This window comes from Dipodomys merriami, unplaced genomic scaffold, assembly GCF_024711535.1.
Source record: "Dipodomys merriami isolate MVZ:Mamm:240054 unplaced genomic scaffold, mDipMer1.0.p SCAF_1, whole genome shotgun sequence".
Classification (NCBI taxonomy): Eukaryota; Metazoa; Chordata; class Mammalia; order Rodentia; family Heteromyidae; genus Dipodomys; species Dipodomys merriami.
This window is the reverse complement of record NW_027202270.1, coordinates 12,658,204-12,664,203: the sequence shown is the minus strand read 5'-3', so window position 1 is coordinate 12,664,203 and position 6,000 is coordinate 12,658,204.

Genomic DNA, 6,000 nt, shown 5'->3' with positions numbered 1-6,000 from the left:
CAGACCTGGTGAACATCTGCATCATTGACAGATGCAATCTTCTTCCATATGCCTGCCTGAGAAACAGAGAGGGAGAGAGCGAATCAGACAGAGGTGGAGAGCTCTACTGCCTAGGAACTCCTATTCTATCATTGCTAAACTCATGTCCTCATGTAGGCCCAATCACCTTCCCAGTCCTTATCTCCAAATACCACACTGGGAGTTGAGGTTTGGACATATGCATTTGGAGGAGAGGAGGGGAGTGCACACAAACGTGCATTCCATAACAGTATCTGCACAACACCTCAATGGTGACCATTTACAGTTTCTCTTACAAGATTTTCAAGGACTTTATCAAGTTAGGCCCAGGGTCATCCCAGTGTTTCCTTGATAGTTACTTTCAATATGGCCCAAGACTGGCAAGGAATCCACCAGAAAAATCCAACAAAGCTCAAAGTTTGTATCAATAGTCAAGCAAATTTGTCCTTGGTTAGGTAACTTCTCTATAATTCAACTCCTTAGGAATTTGCTTTGAGGATCCTATCTGAGAGATCCCCTTGTTTGCCCTCCTGAGAAGAACTATCAAATCCATTCTAAGTCTCTCTCTGCTTCCTAAAGACACTGGATATCTAAATAACATGTCATCTCCAAATTGTTGACGGCCAGGAAGAGACCAGCTACTTCTCCAAAAGTCTTTATTCAAATCATACCTGGCTACAGCAGAACCTACTATTGCTTAGATGTTTGGGTTTTTATTATGTAAGAGACTTTGTCACTCATTTGGGCATCCTTTGTTTCTTATTTTTCTTCTAGAGGTAGTGGTGTTTGACCTCCTATTTCTTGTTACATTAATTTTGTGTGCCAAATATTGTGGTTCAGAGTTTAAATAACCCCCACCCCCATAGGCTCATGGTTGAGAATGTAATCCCTAGGGGGTGATGGTATTTGGGAAGGTTTTGGAGACTTTAGGAGGTGCATCCTTGGAGAGTTGTAGTTTAACCCCAGTTTCCGGGCTGCCATGAGGTGATCAACTTTGCTCCTCCCCATCCTCCCCATCATGCTGTTTTACCTCAGCATGGTCCAGAAGCAACTAAGGCACCTGGATTAAGGACTGATACCTCTGAGACTATGAGCCCATCCTTTGCAGATGTTCTCGGGTATTTCACTACAACAGTTAAAAAATCTGATGAATGCAAAAGCTTCTAGTCTATTCTGTGATTCTTGAGGGCACAAGCTTACTTAATTTCAGCTTCCACTCCTATCCTGGGAGGAAGCACCCCAGTGCTTTGCACTAATGGATCTCTCCGTAAAAGTGTTTTTCAGGTTGAGTTGGACTTCTGTTATGGCAACTTCAGGAACTACAGATGTGTCATGACTTGTGATTGTGTGATATCCTAATAAGACCATCAGAAATTGACATACCTTAATAACAGAGTAGAGGTGCAATGTAAGATGATCTTTGTGGACTTGAAGTTTCTTTGGAGATAGGTATAGGAAGGAACACACACCATTTGACAGATTATAACCACATGGTTTTTACCCATCACCTGGGAAGTTCAATAACTACTTCCTCCTTCATATTCAAGCTGCTTTCTGGAGTTACAGCCTCTATGACACCTTTTCAATCTCCTTCATATTCAAGCTGCTTTCTGGAGTTACAGCCTCTATGACACCTTTTCAATCCTCCATTGTGTTTATGTCCCCTTTGCTAACCACTGATAGCTGTATTCCTGAGGGGATCCTGATGGATACAGTTACTGTCACCACATGGAAATCTCTCCACCCTCCCATTCTCATGTACCTTTGTCATGGGCATCTGAAGGACTTAGTATCCCCTGCTCATCCAAGCACAACCAGCACAGCATCACCAAACTGGGGACAAGTGTGCTATTCTTTGCAGTGTCAAACTAATCAAGATCTCTACAGATATATTGTAGCAGAAAGTAGGAGAGTTGACACAGTCCTGAACCCATACTTAGGAGGTACATGCATGGCTGTCGAGTAAAAGGAAACTGCCTCTGGCAGTCACTGCAGACTGGCATAGAAACAACTACATTCATGAGGTCAGTTACTGTATGCGCAGTGCCCAGGGCTGCAAGATTTTTTTCAGTAAAGATATAACACCAGGACAGATGCTGGACAGATCTACCATTGGGGGCACCCTCAGATCACACTTTTAGGAATCCATGGGCATTTTCTACGATCTATTTTCCTCTGCTCAAGCTACATAGAAAAGATGAATATGAGTATGACAATTGCACAATCCCCACATCTTATAGGTTTTTGAGGTGCAGGTGTATTGGTATTTAAAGCTATCAATAATTATATTTTCTGGGAACCCGCTATACTGAGGCACTGATAATAAAAAAAAAAGATGAAAAGATAATGGGACATGCCAGGTGCCAGTGGCTCATGCCTGTCATCCTACTACTCAGGAGGCTGAGATCTGAGGATTGGGATTCAAAGCCAGCCTGAGCATGAAAAGTCTGTGAGATTCTCATCTCCAATAAACCACTCAGAAAACCAGAAGTGGCACTGTGGCTCAAGTAATAGAGTGCTAGCTTTGAGCTGAAGAGCTGAAGGATAGCGCCTAGGCCCAGAGTTCAGGCCCCATGACCAACAACAATAACAACTACTACTACTACAAAAGATAATGGGACATATAAAGGCTGCCCTCAAGGAATGATTTTTTCCCCTCTGGAAATGGCCAGGAAGTAAAAGTAGATACACATGGTTAAACTGTAGTACAATCATTAATATTGAATACAAAATAAAGTGACATGGGAATACTTCATACAGGAACAAAGTGTCACTCTTTTAGAAAAGACTCTTGAGAAGGCACTAAATATATTTTTCTGGAGTTGGCTTGAAGCTACAATGATCAAAACAATCCAAAGCTTATTACAATGGAATAGCATTTGGGTTCATCTTCTTATTTTTTTTTCATTTTTCAAACTCCGTAATGTACTTTTCTCTACTTTTTTGTCTTAAAGAGGTTTTAGCTTACAGTTCTTTCAAACAAAAGTCCCTGTTACACCTTAAGAGTCCCCCTTCTTATGTATTTCCAAGTCAGCTAAAATGACAATGGTAAGAAATGATGCTTCTGGTGAAAAGGATATTTTATTGCTTTACAGTTGTGTGAGCTGAGTTCTCTGACTCAGTTTCTCCACATGTAAAATGGAAATAGCAAGAACATCTGCTGAATAAGATCGTAAAAAATTACATGCATAAAGAGAAGTGAAGCCTGTATTTAACCCATAGTAAGAACTCAAAAAATAGTATCATCGATGATAATGACAATATGACAAACTACAAACACTACAGCATTTATAGAGCACCTTTGGTGTGTCAGGCCCTACGATAAGCATTTCAAGAGATTCTGTCATCCACCCTCCCCTTAATGAGCACAGAATTTTAATTTCAATTGCTTTAGTTATACACATTCACAGACATGCATCAGAATGGCAAGTGTATATAGGCATGAATATGAATCATTTATACCTTCATTGGTTATTTATTCATTTCTGAAATTCTTTTGGATCCTTCCACCTAGAGAACCACCACTTAGATTATATCTTAATGCCATGAACTTGGGTCTTTTCCCAAAACTAGACAAAAGCTTTTGACTCCTCAAAAGCAATGTTGGTTTTTACTATTTTGTCCACTGGAACTGGGGTTGACTCCAGTTCTGACTAAAGATAAGACATCTCATTTGTTAGGTGAACTAATTACAATATTGATGCTGTTATCATCTACGAGGTTTCAGGGGGAGAGGGGGGGAGGGAGGAAAGAAGGAAGGAAGGAAGGAAGGAAGGAAGGAAGGAAGGAGAAAGAAAGGTAGAGAGAAAGGAGAGAGAGAAAGAAAGAAAGAAAGAGGAAGGAAGGAAAGAAAGAAAGGAAAGAGAGAGAGAAAGAAAGAATAAAAGAACAAAAGAAAAAGAAAGAAAGAGAGAAAAAGAAAGAGGGGAAGGAAGAAAGGAAGGAAGGAATGAACAGAGGGAGGGAGGGAGGGAAGGAAGGGAAAGAAGGAGGAAAAAGAAAAGGAAAAATATAGAGGAGGATGATTATGAGAAGGAAAAGAAGAAAAAAAGAAGAAAAAATATAGAGGAAAAAGTACAAGTAAAATTGACCCTTAATCTGCTCTGCACTGGTGGAGTACTTTTTAACTTTAAGAAAAGATGCTTTTAGTAAATGTTACTGTTCCTGGTTCATCCAGATCAAGCTAGATCAAAGAAAGAAAGGCAAGCTGAAAGGAGAGCTCAAGAGAAGCCGGAGACAAACTTTTGGTCATGATTTCTATAAATTGCCTGGGGCTCTTGACACTATATTTATCTCAGTAAGTTCAAGTTCAAATCATAAATAAAGTAACAGAGGAATCAGATATAACTAACGTTCGGGCTACTGAGACTCTAGGAGGGATGTAAGTCCACAGCAACGCCATTCATGCTTATTTTCTGCGTCATTCCCTCTCCAGGGACAAATTTAAATCATCTATGAGTAGACAGTTCGGCTAACTCACAGTAAAAAATACTTTAAATGATTGCAAAATAGATACATTAACAAATCAAATGAACTTAAAGCATTTTCATCTCCTTTAGGGGCATTTTTCTCCCTATTTTCAAAAGTCGTTCTGGAATGGGTTGACTATCCTGACTACATTTGCAAATACAAGCCTGGGCCCACCCCCCACACATGCGCATTCCATCCTGCCAGGCAGTCTGGGGCATTTCTCTGGATTCTCTCTTTTCATGCCTACATTCCATGTCTCCTTTCCTGAAATATTCTCCTTCCGGCTGTGGCAGGCTTCACCTTGGCAGCAGGATGATTCTGGGTACCTGCCTCCCTGCAAACGCTAGAGAGTTGCCTCTGTCTACCTTCTCCCTGCCATACAGCCAGGCCTCGATTCTGAGATCACACCAGAGCCAGTCACGCGGAAGCTCGGCAGCCTTTGGGACAAAGGATAACCACGAACGATCTCATCCTATCCCATCGTGTGGTCTACCACAAGGGTGGCACTACTTTTCTGGAGCTTCAGTGGTGTCGCTCTGCACAGGTAGCAGTTTCTATATAGAACATTCTGCTGGGTCCTGCTGCTGAGCGCTCTGGAGCTGCCTGGGGCCTGACCTTTGCCCAGACTCTAGTCAGTGTGATGTGATATCCAATAAGAACATAAGGAGGGTAAGAGGGGATAATGAAAGACAAATACTGGCCCCTTCCCCCATTAAAGATATTCACCATGTTCTTTCTCAACTGGTTTACCACAAAACATCAGATTGGGCCATCATGGCAAAGTATTTGCAGGTTTCAATCCCTTTATGACTAGATCAAGCTAAAAGTGATGGCCACACAAATGACAAACAAATACAAGCATGAACTGGTACTGAAGAAAAAAACTACAAAAGCCCATTCACTTCAGCGGTTCTTAGTTAACTTTTAAAAAATCATTCATTTTAGAGGTTGCACAACTGAGCTATGCACTAGTAGCTTCCTACTAGCTGCAACACCACCTCTGTCATGTGGGTTATGGTAACAGTTGCCTAGGCTACTTCACAGAAACCTAAGGGCTGTTTTGCTAAAAATACTGACTCTTTACTGGAACCTATATATAACTGATGGGTGACTAAAATAAGATAAAAGGTTTGGCATTTCTCTCCTCACATTGTCTGTCTCCTTCAATGTCTCAACCCTTGAGTCAGACTCTACTTGATTCTGCCTTTAATGATATGTTGATTACTTCTTTTGTTCAAGGCAGGGTTAACTTGTCCTATTGCCTGTGGTAGCAAATACACACTATTCCTCCTATTCTGCTTTTGTAGTTTCATGACAGTTCAAGCTATAACTCATTCAGCCATAATATATATTATATAAATCTGTAGATATTATATATCATATTATTATGTATTATGTACAAAATATTATATATATATATATATATATATATATATATATATATTAGACCCATGCCAAACTCAAGTCAAAATACTTATGCAAGACTTCAGGGACTAGAAAAAACTGAATAGA